The sequence below is a fragment of the Patella vulgata genome, chromosome 5, assembly GCF_932274485.2.
Source record: "Patella vulgata chromosome 5, xgPatVulg1.2, whole genome shotgun sequence".
NCBI classification, from domain to species: domain Eukaryota; kingdom Metazoa; phylum Mollusca; class Gastropoda; family Patellidae; genus Patella; species Patella vulgata.
In genome coordinates this window covers 77,281,201-77,304,135 of record NC_065883.2, presented here as the reverse complement: position 1 = coordinate 77,304,135, position 22,935 = coordinate 77,281,201, and the positions used below count along the sequence as shown (strand labels likewise).

Sequence of the window (22,935 nt, the reverse complement as noted above, 5' to 3'; positions counted from 1 at the left end):
GGGGGATCACGGTGGCTAAGTGGGTAGGCGCTGGCTCGCTAGCCTGGAGGTCGGGTGTTCGATCCCTGCATTGGCCGAGAAAGTTCATCCCGATTTTCCGGCGTGGTTCTCCCTTGTCAGTGATGCAGGACGGAGGGGCTGACAAGGACAGCTGTCTAGTCGTTCGGATGGGACGAAAAACCGAGGTCCCGTGTACTCATTGGCGTGCACGTAAAAGATCCCCTGACAGTTGGAATTCGATATAAGAGTAGGCCGTAGTGCCGCTGTCCGGGCAAAATTTCCCTCATAGCACACTGTATGGCGTATGCCCGTCTTCATTAGCCCAGTTCGGAGCAAAACAGTAGGACGTTAAACCCCATTTCATTTCATTTCATTTCCCCCAAACTCTCGTTTATTAGCATGGAGTAGTCCGATTATTCAAATGGCAGTTAATATAACTTGTTGCATTTCTCTTCATTTCCATTTCATATGTTAGCCTGGATATGATTGAGTAGAATCGATGAAAAGGGCTGACATCTGCATATTCTTCCAAGTCTGGGCCAATATTGATGATTTTCAGACTCATTAACTCCAGAGTTAAGAGGCTGGTTACGTTGAAATGTAGGGTAGCCATAGGGCAGACAGTTGTATGTTATTTGTATGTTTCAAGGGTGACCTTCATGCATGATTTTGATCAAGAGGTTCTATCTGTCATAGAATACGCTCAACATCACGAAAATTTGAAGAAAAAAAAGTTTGATTCGGTGAAAGTCACGAGAATTAACATTAGTGTCAATGAGAAAATCAGTCGTGGTCAACTGCTCGGTCATAACGGTGTTTCGTTACTAAGTGAAGGGAGATAACTCCAATTGATGACTTTAATATGGAATCAGACTACTAATTCTCTTTTCACTGTATACTCTACGACATACATAACATTTTGTGGCCTATATATAACATTTTGTTGAACATTCCGATGATGTTAATCTTTATATATAGAGATAAAAATGAGGTTTAACGCCCACTCGGCACAAACTAGATAATTTCGCGAATAAAATAATGGTTAAACTAGGTTTAACGCCCACTCGACACAAACTAGGTAATTTCGCGAATAAAATAATGGTTAAACTTTTATTTCAATAATTCGATTGCGCGTATGGGTCTTTAGCAGTGGGAGGAAACTGGAGGACCCAGAGAAACCCCACGAGGTTGGACTGGCGATGCTACTCCTTGTCACGTACAACCGGGAAATCGAAACTACGCCATTTGACTCAATGACAGACCTTATGATACAGCACGCACGTGCTAACCATTCGGTCATCCAACCCCTCGTTAATCATTATAACCGCAAATATTGAAGGGGGTGATAATCTCAATATGCTTTCTTCTATATCCACACTCGACAAACTTCGGCAGATTCCGGTACTCTACATCTAGCCTCGGTTGTTCACACTTTGAAAGCTTTGTATGATAAAACCTTATCGTCTTTATCATGCAAATGATACAAATATGTGAATTGTGGGCAAATATATATAGAGTAATTGTGTATCCATAAAATAGTGTCATTATTCTCCCCACCTAATGGTCCCCTAATCAAAAGTGTTAAGCTTTAATTGCATTTGATTATTATCTTTGTTGCATATTCTGTATATATTCTGTATATATTCTGTATTTATATTTGCCTACTATTCACATACCTGTATCATTTGCTTGATAAAGATGAGAGTATTAACATTGAAACGTTGCTTAGTATCAAACTTAGTAATTGTGTATCCATAAAATTGTACCTTGTGTTAATATGTTCAATTACTAAATGCCATTCAAAGAAGATAAACAAAAATACATTTTACATATCTGATAGGACAAATGTCTGATTTGTGAAACAAATATTGATTTTAAGATACAGATGTTAATTTTAGTGTACAAATGTCGAAATACGACAACAATGAAGAAATAAGAATTAAGGACTATGAATTAATAACTAAGAACTAAGAACACTGAATAAAGAGCTGTTTGGTCTTACATGAAATGTAGGGTCCTTGAGTCTACTGAGGATTGCCGAGTGCTACGCCCATTCAGAGGAATCTATAGCCAGTGATGTATGTGGTTGGGTGGGGTCTTGGGAGAGGAATGTAAACCTATACGTATACGAACTACGTGTATGTGTGTGTGTGGGGGGGGGGGAGGGGTCAATAAAGTCTCAGCTTTGTATTTGTCTGTCTGGAACAAATATAACTGCAGCCGAGAATAGACCACATTACGGGAAGATATTAGCCTTTGTAGGTTTGACCAGTCTTGTGCATTAATTTCTACCACCGTACTGGTTGTTCGAAGCTAAGTCTCGCTCCTCCATTTTTAGCTTAAATCAAAATATGGCTGAACCTTTCTAATCTATTTAATTTTGTGAGGAATCCGATGCCATCGAGAGTTGATTATGGCCTGGATAAGTTAATTAATGTTTAATTAATAATTTAGAAAAAAAATCAGGCCTAAAGAAAGACCTACAATATGCAAATTTAGCTCTTCCATAATGTTTGTTTAAGTACATTTTATTCTAACAAAATGATGGTTTATACAGATAAGGTTTAAACAAGCGATTCAAATATACACACGCAAGACACAGATCTACATAACAAAACATACACATTACACAAATATACATACACAATACATAATATATATACAAAATACACAAATATACATACACAAGACGCAAATAACACACGGTATTTTAACAAAATGATGGTTTATGCAGATGAAGTTTAAAAAAGCGATTCAAATATACAGACACAAATATACATACACAATACACATACACAATATACAAATATACATACACAAGACACAAATATACATACACAAGACACAAATATACATACACAAGACACAAAATATACATACTCAAAACACAAATATACATACACAAGACACAGATACATATACAAAAGACACAGATATACACACACAAGACAATACATACACAATGCATAGATATACACAAGACACAAATATACACACACAAGGCACAAATACCACACGGAACATAACAAATAAGCCATTTAAAAACAAAACTATATGCCCTTAACAGTTTTTGTTCCACTGCGCTTTTGGTCAAAAACAAAATCCCTGATAGCCTACTGAAGATAACAAGCATCGTAACAAGATATTTAACTCACAAACACACTTAAAATAGTTTTACTCATCTTCTGTTGGTCAGAAAGGTACTATTATTATATCGGAAACCGTCTTCATTATTCCGACCAGACCAGAGCAGTAGGATGTTAAACCCCATTTTATTTCAATTATAACTAAAAAATAAAATGAAATGAAATTATGATTAGAGGCCTATCGGGTGTATTGTTGTAGAATCACTCTTGATAATTGGGATTCGAATTAATAGCAGGTCGTAGTACCACTGTCCGGACAAAATGTCCCTCATAGTACACTGTATGGAATACCCGTCTTTGTTAACCCAGTCCGTGCAGAACAGTCGAACGGTAAACCCCATTCATTTCATAATCCTTGAGTATCATTTAGCGATTGAACACATTAAAAACACAACACAGTTTATATGGAAATACAATCACTGGTTTATAAGTATAGCACGACGTTTCGACAAGTATTCTCTTATCGTTATCAAGCACAAATGATATTTAGTTAAACTAAAAGTTGATTTTTATAGTATAACAAAAAAGAAGCCATAGATAAATGGTGTTATAATACAAGATAATAACTAATATTTAAGTTTTAATTATCCTTTGATCAATTTATACCTTATTATACATTTCTTATTAATAGGGATTCAAATTGTGTTTATTTTGTCTATATCAAATATATGGCTTTGTTGCTCCCTGGTCATTGTTAACCCATGATTACTGTTAACCCCTTTCAATTAACTATATTTAAGTTTTAATTATCCTTTGATCAAATTAACTATTATCTTGTATTATAACACCATTTATCTATGACTTCTTTTTTTCTTTCTTCTTTTTTTTTTTTTACTATAAATATCACCTTTTAGTTTAACTAAATATCATTTGTGCTTGATAACGATAAGAGAATACTTGTCGAAACGTCGTGCTATACTTATAAACCAGTGATTGTATTTCCATATAAACTGTGTTGTGTTCCCATTCATTTCATTTCGTTGTGAAAATCAAAATATTCCTAACCAATGTTTTAGGCGAAGATACATTGAAGTCTATTGGGACAAACAATCCAGCGCCCGTGTACCTATTGGCGTCTTTGATCCCTGCATTGGCCGAGAAAGTTCATCCAGATTTTCCGGCATTATTTCCCCTTGTCAGTGGTGCAGAACTGAGGGCCTGACAAGGACAGCTGTCTAGTCCTTCGGATGTTACTAAAAACCGAGGTCCCGTGTATACATTGGAATGCACGTAAAAGATCCCTTGGCAGTTGGAATTCGATATAAGAGTAGGCGATAGTGCCGCTGCCCGGGCAAAATTTCCCTCATAGCACACTGTATGGCGTATTCCCGTCTTCATTAGCCCAGGTTAGGAGCAGAACAGTAGGATGTTAAACCCCATTTCATTTCATTTCGTTGTGAAAAACAAAATATTCCTAACCAATATTTTAGGCGAAGATACCCTGAAGTCTATTGGGACAAACAATCCAGCGCCCGTGTACCTATTGGCATTTTATGACGTCATATGTGGATTATGGGTTAAGTGCGGGTTAGACTTGGCTCAGGGTTAGGGTTAGGGCTAGCCCTGTCTACATCTCGAAACTATGACGAAATCTGCAGGTCCTAGCCCTTACCCTAACCCTTATCCTAATCCACATTTGACGTCATAAAATGCGCAGGACCGTCTCCGATCTAGCGTTCTCCCCCGAAATGACCTAGTTTGTGCCGAGTGGACATTAAACCCCACTTCTCTCTCTCTATTGGTGTGCACGTAAAAGAAACCTTGACAGTTAGAATTCGATGTAAGAGTAGACCCTGGTGCAGCTGTCCGGGCAAAATATCCCTCATGGTATAGGTATAGGTCCGACTTCCTTAGCCTAATTCGGAGCAGAACACCATTACGTTAAATCCCTTTTGATTTCGTTTCATTCACTCACCATTATACGCTCTGAAGAACTTATTGGTGGTTGACTTTCTTGAACAGCTGTAAATCCTATAACGAAAATAAACAAACAAAATGTATCACATTTTTGGCGCGAAATATTTTTCATCTAAAAGGAAATATCAGTAGGTTGATTTTTCATATTCCGTCACAAAATAGCCTTTGTGGTCTTTGTAATTATTTTATCGATATGAAGGTCATAATCTCTATTGCCAAAACTAATTGCTTCGTATATTTTTCTAAATTTTCTTATAATCAATGGAATAACAAGAAGGTCACTGGTTCGGTCCCGGAGTAGACTGAGAAAAGTCCTCGGAATATTCCAACGCAGAATCCATTTGTCGGTGATATGGGACGGAGGGGTTCGGCGTCTTGTCGCTGGGAAGGCACAAAAACCGAGATCCAGTTACACGTTGCACGCGAAAGACCTCTGACAATTGGAATTTGACGAAGTGGCGCCAGGCAGGGTAAGCTTACTCTTCCGGACACCTGTTACCACTGTTTGTCGTGTATTTTGTACACGAGGAGCAGTCCATTTGCTGATTACACTATTTTGCTTGAATACACTATTTTGCCTATAACGTTTTTTAGGACTTCGAATTCTATCTTATGGTTTGGATTATTCGTACTTGGTTTTATTTTATTGTCTGGGAGGAATTTCACTCATAGCACATTGTGTGGCATATTCCCGTCTTCATGAGCCCGGTTGATGCAGAATTGTAGAATTTAAGCCCTATTTCATTTAGACCTGATGTTAAAAGACATTGTCCTAGCTTTACAATAACAATAAATAGTATTTGCCAGGCAACGACACACACTCAACACCCCACATAGCTTGTGGATCTTTAGGTAAATGGAAAGCAAAATAGAGAGTTCACAAGATTTTACAAGTTGAACAAGGGCCACAACTCTAGAAATAATTACCCTTAATTGTTGAAACTATACAGGATATTGGGTTGTGCTATTATAACAATGCATAGAAATGGCAAACACATAGGAAATAAAAATAAAATGAACTGAAATCATTAGATTCTTCACAAGATTTTACAAAGAGATCAAGGGAAATAACTCAGGGAGTTATTATCATAAACCGATACAACAGGTAACTTTTAACACGATCGGGTAATAAATGTTTTCTCTAGAGTGTTCACAAGAATTTGTGGAAGACGCATCGACGGAGGGGTGGACGGGGTTGGTGGTAATCCACAACCATGAGGATTTAAATAAGCATCAAAGAACAGCATGTTTTACCATTAGATGTGCAAACGTCTATTGCGCAATCCCGCTTGCTTGTGTCTGTGTTTAACATGATCAGGTAATAAATGTTGTCTGTAAAGTGTACACAAGAAACTGTGGAAGGCGGGTCGAGGGACAGACGGACAGGGTTGGTGGTAATTCACAACCACAAGGCAACAAAGAATAATGTGTTTTACCATTCGATGTGCAAACGTCTATTGCGCAATCCCGCCTGTTTGTGTCTGTGTTTCCCTGTTCTAGTAAATCTTGTTGCACTGTAAAGATATATAAGACATATGTATAACCATATATAACCATATATAAATCATATGTATACACTTCATGCTGAAAGATGTATTATGTAAGACCTAAATTTACATATTGCAGGCCTTTCAATCTGGTTAAACACAGATCCTATTTCGTTTCGTTTTTATATTATTCAAAATTTCATTTTACTTGTCTTTACTACACTTGGATCTAAAAGAGTTGTTATTTAACTCGTGTTCTGAATGGTGTCAGGGATAAGCCAATGAAACGGTCTGTTACGGCGAGCTTTGGGTGTGTTTTGCACGGAACTATGGGTAATCCACTGGTAACATCAATGCTGATTGGTTAATAAAATGTCTGACGTCATAGGGTCATAAGTCGGTCTTTTGATCCCTGACGTGACCTATCGCTATAACTTGTCAGATCTTCATGTAGTGTAGGCCATCGAAAGTATAAAAAAAACGAAACGAAATATAGATCTGTATTTTAATCAGATTGCAGGTGTTGATATTGGCTTCAAATGCTACATATTTAGATATTTATTCACATGACAAGCCCATACACAACTCTATAAACCATCGGATGGCGGAGATTTAAATGGATTAAAATCCGGTCGCCATTTAATGATTTAATTAAAAATGGTGAATCATGGGATATCGTTAATATTTTAATGAATTATATCGTTTATGATTATTAAAATTAAGACCAAATTGTGCAAGGTAGGTCTAATACAACGGGACTCTCCGACAGGACAAAATTCACCATTTAATCTATAGTGTCTATAACTAATATATACAAACTATTCAATTAATAGTGCTTTTTCATTATTCATATCATACAAGAAGCTAGATTTCACTGAAAAGGAACTGTAGGGCTATTTGTTCGTGGTGAATCATATGCGTGAACGACATAATGGCCTACAATTCCTTTTCAGTAAAATCTAGCTGAAGCAATTGAACACATTAAAATAAACACAACAGTTCTATGGATAACTGTTTTCTTTTAAGCTACGTTTCAACAATGATTCTCTTGTCGTTATCAAGCACAATACTGATACAGACAGAAGGTACGAAATATATACACTATGTGCGTTAGATCAGAAGGTCTGTCATTAAGTCTAATGGTGTGGTTTCAATTCCCCGCATGTAATCTCTCTCTCTCTCTCTCTCTCTCTCAATCTCTCTCTCACTCTCTCCTATGTTTAATCGAAATCCTAGAAAAGATGACTGGCAAGCGAATATAATCATTATTATTTGACTCACCTTCCACCCTACCTCTGGTTCTTCCCGATTTTTTCCTACAGAGTTTAATGAGTATTGCAGAAACAACTACCAGACCTGGTACTCCTATTGCTACAACAAAACACAAAATATGTCATCGTTAGATTCAATCAGTTTTATTATTGTTGTTGTTGTTTATTACAATATTAACGTCCAATTATAAGTGAAATGAAATTGAGTTTAACTTCCTACTGTTCTGCTCCTATACTAGGGTAATGAAGATGGGTATACGCCATACAGTGTGCTATGAGGGGAAATAAATGAAATGGGGTTTAACGTCCTACTGTTCTGATCCGACTGGGCTAATGAAGACAGGCATACGCCATGAGGGAAATTTTGTCCGGACAACAGTGTTACATCCCACTCTTATGTCGAATTCCAACCGAGCCACCACAGCTGCCATTTTGCGAATGATTCGTACATAGAAGAGTGTGAGGTTGTGTACTATATACCTATGGCGTGACCTTTATTCCACCCTTGAACAATACTGCTGGTGACAGGACTTGGCCGTGTTGTAGTGTCATATGATCTTGGCCGTGTTGTAGTGTCATATGATCTTGGCCGTGTTGTAGTTTCATATGACCTTGGTCGTGTTGTAGTTTCATATGATCGTGGGATAGTCAATATTGACGTTGGCTGGTTTGTAGCTTCATATGACCTTGGTATATTCAAGGTTGTCGTTGGGTAGGCAGTAGTTTCATATGACCTCTGTATATTCACGGTTGTCGTGAATTGTTTCAAATAATCTGAAAAATCAGATAAACACAACATCAATTGTACGGAAGCGTATAAGGACCAAATTCTCAATAAGTCCTAATTAGGGGATATTGCGACCTAATCAGGAGATATTACGTTCTAATCATGGAATATTACAACCTAATTAGTAGATATTACGTGCTAATCTGGAGATATTACGTCCTAATTAGGAGATATTACGTACTAATCTGGAGATATTACGTCCTAATTAGGAGATATTACGTACTAATCTGGAGATATTACGTCCTAATTAGGAGATATTACGTACTAATCTGGAGATATTACGTCCTAATTAGGAGATATTACGTACTAATCTGGAGATATTACGTACTAATCTGGAGATATCAGGACCTGATTAGGAAATAGTAACTCTTATAAACAAGATTTAAAGTCCTAATTAGGAAATATTAACTCCTAATTAAGGAGGAGGGGGGGGGGGGTAACGTCCTCTGTAAACAAACTAGGTCATTTCGGGACTAACACATGGTTCCATTTTATTTCATTAATTCGCTTGCGCGCAAGGATCTTTAGCAGTGGGAGGACCCGGAGAAAACCCACGAGGTCGGACAGGCGAATCCACTCCTTGAATTCATTTCCTGTCTTCCGTAGTAAAATTAAATGAAATAGGGTTTAACGCCCTACTAGTCCCATTGTCCGTACACGGTACAATATATTTCCGATGTTGTCAATGTCACGTGATATACAATGATCAAAATAATTATGGCGATCAGTTATCAAAGTATTACGAGAGATATTAAAAATGAAACCTGCTTGGGTAAAATTGTTCAATAGTCATCAGGTATTTCAAATAAGATCATCTACAGGTAATCGTTTAGTGTGACCTAATTTTGTGTACTATTCAAAGATTACAATATCCCCGACCGGGTATTCCCAATATGTCATAACCTATCCGAACGTCATTTACCTACCTTAGTTAAAGGGACATTACGATTAGATAACCTATCTCAACGTCATTTACCTACTTTGTATAAAATTAGTTAAAGGGACATTAGGTACGATTAGATAATGAGCATACAGTTCTCACTATAATAGTTAAAACATAGCTAATGAAAACAAAATATGATGAAAATATCAGTCAAATTGCTTCACTCTGAACCGAGATATTAACGATTCAATTTTAGGCTAGCCTCGATCATCATTACTAACGTTGATATGATAATAAAGAAAGTCTCAATTATCCATTTTTACGTTAAATTATACATTACAAAATTTATTCAAATCCACTAAATATCACGAGCTAACGATATGTCTAATTAAAGATACATTATGGGAGAATCGATAACGAGTTGGCAGTTCTCACTTTAATAGTTAAAAGCTAGATAATGTAAAGGCAATTTGCTGAAAATTTCATTTAAATTGATCCACTATGAACCGGGAACTAAGCGATTGAAATTTCCGCCTAGCCTCGATCATTCTTACTAAAGTCAGTACGATAAACAGCATAGTCTCGATTATCCATTTAATCGTTAAATCGTGAAGAAAAGTTATGCAGTAAATCGCCTCATAATCAGCTAAAGATCGCGGGCTAGCGCTGCCATCTAGAGTTGATTATGGCCTGGATAAGTTAATTAATGTCTAATTAATAATTTAGATAACATTTCAGACCTAACGAAAGACCTGCAACAGACAGATTTAGCTCTTGCATAATGTATGTTTAATTCAGGCCTAAAGAGGTAGATTTAGTTGTTGTATAATGTCTGTTTAACGCTATGCTACCAGGTGTGGATTATTTACTATTTAAGGATAACGGGTATTCCCAACAGGTGTGTCTAACAGGTGTCCTATAATAACCTGTTATTCTTTATCATAATAAAAGTTACAGTGGATTGGTTTTCTTTGATCAGGGCCTAATCCACTCAGGTATGTGACCCACCTTCATTATATAAATATGCATTACGTAACAAATGAAATGAGGTTTAACGTACTACTATTCTACACCGACTGGGGTCAACTGGCGTGGTTTCGATTCCCCGGTTGTACGTGACAAGGAGTAGGGTTGCCTGTCCAACCTCGTGGGTTTTCTCCGGGTCCTCCGGTTTCCTCCGGTTTCCTCCCACTGCTAAAGACCCCTACGTGCAAGCGAATTATTGAAATAAAATTAAACCATATGTTATTCCCGAAATGACCTAGTTTGTGTCGAGTGGACGTTAAACCCCATTTCTTTCTCTCACACCGGCTGGGATAATGAAGACGGGCATACCCCATGTAGTTTGCTATGAGGGGATTTTGCCCGGACAGCATCGCTACGGCCTACTCTTATTTCGACTGTCAATGATTGTATACATTGTTATGTACCACTGACAAGGGCGAACCACGCCGATGAAATGGGATCCAACACGGCACCTCCAAGTTAGCGAGCCAACGTCCTACTCGCTGACCCACCGCGGCTCTCATCGACTATACTATCTCGTCGAACACGGGACCCCCAGCTGAGCTATCCAACTTCTTACTCACTGAGCCACCGCGACTCCGCCTCGATTATTCAATTGAAGTACGTCAATCAAGAGCAACTGTTTATACCGGAAGTGTGTAGCAACGGCCGCCACAGTGATTCGGTGAGTAAGCCGCTGGCATCATTAACCAAGAAATCCAGGGTTTGATCTCGGTGTTAGCATCAACTTTTACAATATTATAATATGGGAAAGATTCCTGTATTGCTAGGGAGCCACGGTGGCCCAGTGAGTAAAACGTTGGATCGCTAACCGGGAAAGTTCATCTGGATTTTCCGGCAAGGGACAGCATCGTTTGGTTCAACACGCAAACAAAATCTCGATGGCATTGGTACCAAATTAAGAATTGCACTTACCCGGACAGTTGGTCAGACATTCTGATAACTGACCTCTGGCTTCAGCCTTTTTACACAAAACAGCACAATAAAAACATTCCCGTAATCCACTGTCGTAATACTGTTCCGGTGAACAACCATTGTCTTTAGGTGTTTTAGCTTCAACTATCAAAATTAAAACCAGCCATGTCATCAGATCTAGATGTCTAGATGTAATCAAGCCCCGTGTCATGCTCCCACGCTATCAATCGTAAGAAATAATTAAAGAGTCAGCCCTTTTTTCTTTTATGATTGTTAAACGGGAATGCCCTATGAGCTATTTTTAACACATGGGTGGAATTACCCAGATAGGAGCCTTTTTATAGATATTGCAATTAAACAGTCAGCCCTTTTTTGTTTATGATTGTTAAACGGGAATGCCCTATGAGCTTTTTTTAACACATAGGTGGAATTACCCAGATCGGACCCTTATTATAGATATTGCAAATTGCCAGATTTCTATAACCGTACCTTTCTAGATATAATCAAGACCCGTGTCATGCTCCGACCCGTGTCATGCTTCGAACATAAGAAATAGTTAAACAGCAAGCCCCTTTTTTGTTTATGATTGCTGAACGGTAATGCCCTATATGAGCTATTTTTAACACATGGGCGGAATTACCCAGATCCGACCCTTATTATAGATATTGCAAATTGCCAGAATTCTATAACCGTACCTTTCTTTCTACGTATTGGAAATGAACTGTATTTAACGTTCGACTTTTCTACAGCAATCTAGATAATGAAGACATCAGTGCAAGAAAAAAAATTCTATTGTTCATCGGATTTCAGCTGCGTGCGCGCGTGCGTGCGTGTGTGTGTGTGTGTGTGTGTGCGTGTGTGTGTGTGCGGGAGGGCGGTGGGGGGGGTGGGGTGACTGATTGTCACGTATGAAAATATTATCTTTATCATATTAAGTGGATATGGGTTACGGCATAGTTTGCCGTGGTTATACCAAGTAATCGTTGTATATTCACGCTGGTATTGCTGCATATTTCAAGGTCAGAAGTATTTGTACATTAGAAAATATAGTATATATGTTATTGTTGTTTATTACAGTTTATGACAACTGGTGAACATGTTTTCAGATTATGGTAATAAAGTTTGATTTATAAACATTTGATGGTGTAGTTTATTTGTAAGATGTATAGTAGTTAACATTTGCTTAGTAAGTGCTAACATTTTGCTTGAAACTTTGGGGATTTGTGTTCTTGGTGTCAGAAGCTTTCCAAAAATGATAGTTTGTTTAGCAAGAAGGACTTTGTAAAAGAACCTCATGCTATAAATTCTGGCTGCAGAGAGAGAGAAAGGGAGAGAAAAAAAATGGGGTTGAACGTCCACTCGATCAAACTAGGTCATTTCGGGACTAACATATGATTTAATTTTATTTCAATAATTCGCTTGCGCGTAGGGGTCTTTAGCAGTGGGAGGAAACCGGAGCACCCGGAGAAAACCCACGAGGTTGGACAGGTGACTCTACTCCTTGTCACGTACAACCGGGGATTCGAAACCACACCAGTTGACTCAATGACAGACCTTATGATACAGCGCGCACATGCTAACCATTCGGCCATCCAACCCCGGTGTTGGCTGCAGGTTTACAGTCGATAAAGTACAAAAAACACCGCGTTTGTCCGCTGGTGAAAACGCGTACATGGAATGCGGGACCTAAGTCCGTCTTTATTAGTCCGATTGTTGAAGAAAAGTAAAACATTAAATCCTATTTCATTTGCCCCTCACCCCCACTCTCACCCCACGACCTCCTCGACCCACAGCTAGTGTCACCTGGATTCTTACTTTTAAATATGTGAGGGTGGTGGATGGCCGAATGGTTAGTGCGTGCGCGTTGTATCATAAGATCTGTCATTGAGTCAACTGTCGTGTTATCGATTCCCCTGTTGTACGTGACAAGGAGTAGGGTCGCCTGTGGAGGGGGTGGAGGGGGGACGGGGTGATTGTCAAGAAAATGTCAGTCTGGAACCAATATGACTGTAAACGTGAACAGAACACAATTTTTATGGGAAACAATCACAGCTGGTTTTATGCTAACGGCAAGAGGATACTTGTCGAAACGTCGTGTTTATAGATTGTGTCCCATCTAGTTTACCTACACTACTGTTACATTTTAATTAAGTCAAATGTCGTATTAAACATACATTATGCAAGAGGTAAATCTGGCCCCAAGTTCACAAAGCGAGAGAGAGAGAGAAATGGGTTTAACGTCCACTCGACACAAACTAGGTCATTTCGTTACTAACATATGGTTTAATTTTATTTACATAATTCGCTTGCGCGTAGGGGTCTTTAGCAGTGGGAGGAAACCGGAGGACCCGGAGAAAACCCACGAGGTTGGACAGGCGACCCAACTCCTTGCCACGTACAACCGGGGATTCGAAACCACGCCAGTCGACTCAATGACAGACTTTATGATACAGCGCGCGCACGCTAACCATTCAGCCATCCAACCCCCCTAAGTTCACAAAGCATTCTCAGGCTTAAGTTAAAAATTTACTCAACTTTCAATCACTTTTTAAGAGAAATATCTTTGATCCAGAAAAACAAAAATTTGCACATAGTTTCTTATTGACGTATTTGATATATTAAAATAACAAGAGTTTTATAAGGGGCTATATTTAAGTAAAAATAAGACGAAATATTTTGAGTAAAATCTTTATCGTAAGTCTGAGAATGCTTTGTGAACACGGGGCCAGTCTATTCCAGGTCTTTCTTTAGGCCTGAAATGATATATAAACTATTAATTAGACATTAATAAACTTATCCAGACCATAATCAACTCTCCATGTCATCGCTAGCCTGTGATATTTATTGGATTAGAACCCGGTCTGCTGCTGCTGAGTAAATAAAATCTGGATAATTGAGACTATGGTTTTTATCGTACCGACTTCAGTAATGATAGTCGAGGCTAGACCCAAAATTCAATCGCTAAATGCTCAGTTTAGGGTGGATTAACCTATATTTTATTCAATAAGAATGGGATTAGGGGACAGGCTAGGCCTATATCCCCCTCTCCCTTCAACAAAACAATATAATTACAATTAGTTTACTTAAATACATGTATATAGCCGAAACTATTCATATTGTGTTATTAATTAATACAATTGTGCAAGTATACAATAATATTCTACAAATAAAATCTTAATTGATATACATGATGACTATTTTGGTTTAAGGCCTGAAAGTGTACAAATACATGTATGTAAACAGAATCTACTGTCTGAACCATCGTAAATTTTAAACGGATGTCTTCGATTATGAACAAACTACTTAACTTTGGTTATTATAAATTTACCTGTGTGTTTGAAATCAACTCCCGTTAATTAAAATCCATTGCACAATTTAATATCCCAACGAATAAAAAAGTTCTCTCTTGAAAAAATTGAATTCCCACAAACTTTTGACATGGAGAAATACCAAAATGGAAGGCGATTACATCACTCTTCGGGAGAGATCATTTCGTATAAAGAGGTTACAAGATGTCACGGTGTGTGGTACTTTTACGACAATTCAAGTTTTGTGTAATCCCGGTCGGTATTGAGTCTGGGCGTTCACACAAATAACTGTCCGTATTTCTTTAGTTTGTTACTATCTTTAAAGAGCCAATCCCGATAATATTTTGGAGAATAAAACTGGTTAATTTTGTGTTAAAATCACTGAAAATCCTCTACCTTAGGGCCGAGCAACTAACTCAATATATTTGATACGTTTTCAATCAACTTAAACCCGTCAGTCTTAATCTGGAAGTGGGGATCGGTCCCCAAAGCTGTTTTATGCAGTGTCTTAATAAAACCAGCCTTTTATTTTATAAAAATAATGTGTAGGTGAAATTTACCTTTCATTATCAAGTACAACACATGGGTCATTCACTGTGTAAACCTCTAAAAAAACGGGAATCGATTATCAGGTCACCCAACGAAAGAACTGACCCAAAATCTTAAAAGGGTTACGTGTCCGGATAAGCAGTTTTGACGTTCATGTCCAAATGACTCAATATTTTGAGCTGAAATTTTGAGACAGGGAAATACACAATTTCTTTATATTTTGGCGCTTAACTTTCATACGTACTCGGACTTTTAATTTTGAGACTCTGTTCGGGATAGTCCCTTTAACATTCTAGTAAAATCTCTGCAAAGTTTATAGCTTTTACCTGTTGAAATATTTTGTTTTAATCATATTTTTGATTAGAGTCGGGTGAATGAATTTTCTTTTGAACACAAATACGACACAAAAACAATGACATTCGTTTTACAGGTCTTAAATTTTACCCATGAATATCTTTAATCTGATATAAAACATGATAGATCTAACGTACGTGTACAGGGTATTTAAAATTATAGGGCTATATGCATGTTCCTGAAGCAACAACGATGAGTTTTACAACATCAACTTCAACTTCAAATTCAACTTTTTATTTACGTCCATTAAGAACATTATACAAAACATACGCATACATCAATATACATGTATACAAAAATATATTTTACAATCTGATAAGATGTACGTAGTTAAAGCGAGATTAAGCCTTCTATTGAAGGTCGGGGCTATGGTGTGATCTAAGTATTATTTACAATAAATTAAAACAAAAATAATTGATAAAGAATATATTTTCATGATGAACAATAAATATTGCACAATATCACAATACGCTCAGAACTGTCTTCAGTTGATATTTTTCGTTGCCCAAACTCAAATGAGGACGCTTTGTTTTGATTGCAACACGTGGTCATACCCCGCAACAGATTCATTGGTTTCTTCCAACACGGGAGGAAAGCCATGTGTCTTGAACTCAGTCAAAAATACAAGTAAATACGTCAATTTTTTCAAGAGAGAACTTTTTTATTCGTTGGGATATTAAATTGTGCAATGGATTTTATTTAACGGGAGTTGAATTCAAACACACAGGTAAGTTTACAATAACCAAAGATAAGTACTAGTAGTTTGATCATAATCGAAGAAATCCGTTTAAAATTTACGATGGTTCAGACAGTAGTGATGGTAATGATAAATGACGATTACAGTACTTAAAATCTATTACTTAATTCTAAAAAGTTTTGCACCTCAGAAAATATTAATTTATTTTGTTCATCGACTATATCTCTGGACAACAAACTGTAAATGTGGACAGATGCCCACTCAATACATCCACCAAATTATGTCTACAATTTCATTTTTACCCTTATTTTGAGCATGGAATCCTTATACGGCATTTAGTAACTGAACATGTAATATAAAAACACAATTTACATGGAAAACAATCACTGGGTTTATTTCACACTACGTTTCAACAAGTTCCTCTCGTCGTTCTGAAGTAATTAATGGCTGTATAATAGCAAGAAATAGAGAATCTCCTACCAGTCTTTTTTAATATCAAAAAATATCAAGTTGATAAAGTAACAAAAAACGAGGCTCTGCCGAGTTTTATTTTACTTTATCAACGAGTGTTGATATTTTTTGATATCAAAAAAGACGAGTAGGAGATTTTATTTATCACCCAATCCCTTCTTACATGCACAAATAGATAAATATAATTCTTTGCTGTAGATTTCACTTTTACTGAACATCACGGCGCAGTGATACATCATCTTTTGACAGCAATTCAACCATTGCAGTGTCATAAAATGCGATTTAAGACTAAATAAAACTTACTAGGTCCACATTGAAACAATAGAAATAATCAAAAACAAAAGTCATTCATTGAAACTTCTGATTATTCAAAATGTATTGAACATCATACATCAAATATTATTTTTCAATCGTGGCGAATCCAGCCTCAACTGTTGTGGCAACTGATCTACAAATTTTTTCACCAAAATAAAACGAAACGAAAAATTATAAATTGGTAAAATAAAATATTTTCAATAAATTAATGTTCATTCTAAGACATCCCAGGGGACATCACTCGATAGGAATATCGATAAAGTTCGAAATAATAATGAAAATTTAACTTTGAAATCATCATTTTAGAAAATCTTTCAGTCACGTTTAACCTTAAAATTTCACAAATCAAGTCTTTCTTCCTTTTTCATCAATAAAACTAGTTTAGTTACTGGACGTTTCAATACATTCCCATCTGAATATTTTACATCCACAATTCGTACTAAATTATCATCTCCGGTATAAGTGTTTATAATCTCTGCTAACTTCCATTTTCCACGTTTAACATTTTCATCAACGACCAAAACTATGTCTCCTTTATTAAGGTTTTCTCGGGTGTTTGGCCATTTGTCGCGAGGTGAAAGTTTCTGAATATTATTCATCCATCTACGCCAAAATCCGTCTATCATTGTATTACAAAGTTCTCTTCTCTTACGAAGATTTCCGGTGTATTCTTCACATGGAACAACTGGGTTTTTTAAATCTCCTCTACATATAAGAAAATGATTCGGTGTTATCGGCGGATCATCCAAAGGTGACGATGAACTTAGGGTTAGTGGGCGACTATTCAATAAACCACTAATTTGAGCAAAAATTGTTTCCCATTCAACAAAAGAAAGTTTGTCTGCTTTAACTAAATGTCTCATCGATTTCTTAATTTCCTGTACCATACGTTCTACAGCTCCCTGGTGATGCGGTCCACCAGGAGGTCCGAACTTCCATGTTATATCAAAACGTTGACAGTTCGAGCGTATTTCATCTTGATTCAAACGTAACTGTAGTTCGCGTATTTCATTGTCTGCTCCTCTGAAGCATGTAGCGTTATCACTGATTAAAAGTCCTGGTGCTCCACGGATACTAATAAAACGTTCTAGCGCTTGTAAAAAAGCTGCAGTAGATAAATCCTGAACACATTCTAAATGTACTGCTCTTGTCACTGCACACGTGAAAACTGCACAATAACCTTTTGTTACTGTATTACGATTAAGTTTAACATTTACTGGCCCTAAATAATCCACCATTGTAGTCTGAAAAGGCGGGGTACATGGCTTTATACGAAAGTCTGGCAAATCAGCCATTCGTTGCTCTACTGTCTTCCCACGATAACGAATACAAATTACACATTGGCGAACTATTTGGCGTGATAAATTAATATCTCCAATAATCCAGTAAGTCTTGCGTATTTCAGCTGCTGTTCTTAGATGCCCTCCATGTAATGAATACTTATGTCTCTCTAAAGATATAAGATAGCTAATATAACTTTTCTTCGGAAGCAAATACGGATGACGAATATCATACGAAATCGGTGCATTGTGAATTCTTCCTCCAACTCTATATACTTGATCTGTATCGTCGTAGATTGGTTCCAGTTTCATTATATGACGGTTATCGAAATCCAAATCTTTTTGGGCATATCTAATCCAGTATAATTTTGCTTCATTGATTCTTTTGCGAGAAGGCCAACGAAATATGGTCGTCGTTAAATCCTTTAACCATTTATTCCTAGGGATATCCTTAAGCGATATGATTCTTGCTGTTACCATTACCAGACGAGTCCAACTTGAGAACCGACGAGGATCCAATAATGTATTGTCTTGATCAAGTCGAGCAGCTAATATTTTGGCATTTCTGACGTGGTATTTCTTAAGTTCTGTATCTTCTCTATCAATAGAAACATTAGGAGTTATTGGCCACTCATTCGAAGATTTACGTAAAAATCCAGGCCCGTTGATAACTGTACCTAGTTCATTAGCTTTGACTCCTCGGAACACTAAGTCAATCGTATTCTGATCACTTGGAACATACGCAATGTCTTTCACAGGATTAAATTCAGACGTAATCTCCCCAACACGATACGACACATATGAACGAAAAGATTTAGACTGTCCGCGCAACCAACTAATTGCTGTAATACTATCTGTCCAGATCTTCATGTAACTTATCTCAAGTCGTAAAGCGTTTCTAATTGTGATCATCAATCTCGAAAGAAGAAGTACTGCTTGTAGTTCTTTCCGTGGTATACTTGATTGTTTCAACGGCGTAAGTCGAGCTTTTGCACATACAAATGTCAAATCAGCTTTATCTTCGTTGTCTGGCCATCTTAACCAAACTCCTATTCCCATGGCATCCTCTGACGCGTCGCTTAAACCATGTAGTGAAGAACTTGGTAAATTGGGCTTTCCACGTAACCTCTCAGGTATAAGACATCGGTGAATTTCTATCGCACTAACATTCTGCAAATCATGTTTAATTGTCTCTAAAGTTTTATGTAAATCACTATATGGACTAATCGGATCATCCCAGCCCATTTCATACTGCCAGAGCTGTTGTAATAGAATTTTCGGGCGTACCAAGATACCAGATAAAATTCCGTAAACATCGTAATAACTAGCTGTCATCCTCAAAATATTACGTTTTGTAGGAGTGAAATCCTTTAATGAAACTTCCTTCACACTCAGAGTATCTTTGTTAAGATTCCATTTCGTTCCAAGTACCGTTGTCGTACTGTCATCAGGATAATACTCGGGATCACAAAGTTTTCTCTCATTCGATAACCATTTTCGAATTTTAAAATTTCCTTTCTCTAAGGTCGATATAAGTTTAGACTTTAGTTGTTTGGCATCATTTAACGATCTTTGTGAATCGGTCAAATCATCAACATAAAATTGGTTGTTGGCAATTCGTTGAATTTCAATATCATTAGGAGCATGTTCAGCCGCGACATGCCGTAGAGCAATAATAGCTGCTGCTGGAGAAGGCTTATCTCCAAACGTAACTGTTGTCAATTCATAAACTTCTATAGGATCTTCGGGTTTCTTACGAAAAACAAAACGATGAAATCTAGAGTCATTTGGATTCATTCTAACAGCTTGAAACATTTTACTAATGTCTGCGATTACTCCGATTTCATACTCTCGAAAACGTAAAGCGATATCAAATAAATCAGTGTTCATGTTTTGACCTTTGGCAAGATAATCATTGAGAGAATGTCCTTGAAATCGAGCCTTTCCGTCGTAAACTACTCTAACAGGCGTAGTCTCCGAATCTTTGATTACTCCAAAATGAGGTAGAAACCACATCTTCTTGTTGTTGGATATGTCTGCATCAAATTCCATCGTTGATACAAATCTTGCGACTCCTCGAGTAACTTGATCATCCATTTGTTTGCAGTAAATTTCCCATTCTTTCGGGCGATTCTTAAATTGTTTCTCTAAATTCTGAAGACGTTTAACAGCGTAGTCGTAGTTATTCGGTAAATCATTCGGTGATTTCTTCCAAGGAAGGTTAATTTGATAAACTCCATCACACAATTGTGTTACGCTTTGTTGCATTTCGTCTGTCGCGATTTTCTCTTCAGCTTCAATAGAACATTTACAATGTTTAGGTTCAATTCCCATCCGTTCAATTCCTAAAAAATCTTCTATTTCACTAATTGCTGTTACTTGAGTAAAGTTTATTAAAACATTAGATTCGGTTTTAGTGTTACGACCGCCTTGAATATACCATCCTAAGGGACATCTTGCAGCAATTGGATCATCTTCTGTAGGACCTTTGACGTATTCTAGAGCTGTCAACAAATCACTATTTTCAACTCCAAGAAGAATGTCTATTGTCTCGGTGGTCGCTTCATCAATTTCAACACCTGATAAATGTGGATACTGTTGAAGTTGTTCGTTCGTAACGATGGGCGTGTCACCGCAGGGATTTTCCATCTCTGTAAGGCGAACTTGTCGTGAAAATTTACCATCTAAACTTTCAATAACACATTCTAAAACTCGTAAACGACAGGTTATAGAATCACCTCCTACTGTAGTAATGTTAAAGTCTTGCATAAGTGCTCCATCGCGTCTTTTGATGATTCCAAAACGTATGAGCGAAATCTGACTTCCAGAATCGAGTAAAATTCTAACGATAAAACTTCTAGAACCATGACGTAATCTACCCATGACGGTTGGTAATACACATGATATAAAGTTAGAGTTTATTTTGGGAATTAACATCGAATTAACTCGTTTCTTTGTAGGTGTAAATTCTGTAGTTTGTTCATTTAAATTAGAAGTCGTTTGCCCCTGTCCGTCGTAATGTTGATATCCTTCAAGCCCATAAACACGAGGACAGATTGACGAGAAGTGAGTGTCAAGTTTACAAGCAGGAATCTGACATGGTTGAATAAACTGGCACTGTTCATATTTATAAGGTGGTTTACCAGATATACAGTTATCATGTCCACATCGATGACATATACCATTCTTATTCATGATTTCAAATTTCTCAAGCTGTGAAAGTGTCTTAAATTTATGACACCCTTTCAGATAATGATTTGAGAATTCTGGGTGAAGTGGGCATTTCAGAGGTTCAGAGTTGTCTGTTTTCGCGGTGTCTCTATCCCTGTTACCACTCTTATCTCGGCTTATACTTGGCTGTTGACTACTAGTATTACGGTTATAACCAGGGGACATCGTTGAGAAATTCACAGATTTATTAGACCTCTGAAATTTCTGATAATTATTAGGTGATCTACTATCACGTGATTCGATAAATGGACCTTTAGCTTTCTTAAGAAGAATTAATTGCGAGTGTAACCACTTTATGAGGCTATTCAGAGAATCGTCTATGTTGTCATCACGAACCTTCTGAAGGAATAAAATACGATGATCTTCTGGTAATTTGCGTCGTATTTGGGTAACCAAAACTCTTCCACTAAGATCTGCGCTTTTGCCTAAAGAGTCCATTTGAGTTTCAAAGTTCTGAAGAAATTCTACAAATTTTTCCATTCCACTAAGATTGGTTCTACCTTTGACCTCATAAGAGTTGATATTCTCTAAATCTGTCATAAGAGCTTCTACAACTTGATCTTCATCACCATACGCTTCATCTAATATCTCCCAAGCTCGTTTAATACCACTACAAGCTTTAATCTTATTTCTCTCTCGTGAACGTTCCATAGATTCTGTCAGTTGATAAAAACATTCTATATCATTGAGACTCTGCGAATAATGTCGAAATTGTTCCTTAAATCTTCTGTAATCTCGTATGTCACCAGAAAACGTTGGAAATTTCAATTTAGGCATCCTAGTATGTACAGGTTGCGGGGTTGATGTAGGCCTTACTTCTTGCTGGGTATGTTTCTCATCCTCGATTAATATTAAACGTTTAGTTTCGCGAATCAACTTGTGAACAAGCGGAATAGCGCTGTTGCTTACATCTGAAAAATGATTTTCTTCGGCATTTGCAATTTCCTGTTCGGCCTTATCCATATCATGTTCATTACTGAAATCGTCGGGCTTCAATTCAGCACACTTGAGTCCAATCACTTGATCATTTGTCCACTGTAGAACATCTAAATTTTCTCTAATAAGATCGGCTAATAATTTATATTCTTCGTGAGGAATACCTTCGCCGGCGAGAAGGAGCGAATTTCCATCTTTCATAAGATTGGTAAGTTTCCTTTTAGCGTTTCCGCGAAGCATTTTAGCCTCATTAATGGTGTTGGGTACTTCCATAGCTGATATGAAATTTCGGCTTGTCTTGTACGGTAAATATACGAATAACCACTTGCTTTTGTTTGTATTGAGTCACTGTAGTTGATAAC

The 22,935-nt window shown here is 37.2% G+C and overlaps 1 long non-coding RNA gene across 1 annotated transcript; it reads right to left on the bottom strand.

Annotated features, from left to right (window-relative positions):
- Positions 1-2,578: 2,578 nt before the first annotated feature.
- Positions 2,579-11,649, bottom strand: LOC126821317 (uncharacterized). Its single transcript, XR_008788259.1, has 6 exons — positions 11,433-11,649; positions 8,302-8,595; positions 7,832-7,921; positions 6,500-6,577; positions 5,062-5,117; positions 2,579-3,287 (listed from the first exon to the last, which is right to left on the bottom strand). It is a non-coding gene; the product is annotated as an uncharacterized LOC126821317 (long non-coding RNA).
- Between the last annotated feature and the right edge of the window lie 11,286 nt (positions 11,650-22,935).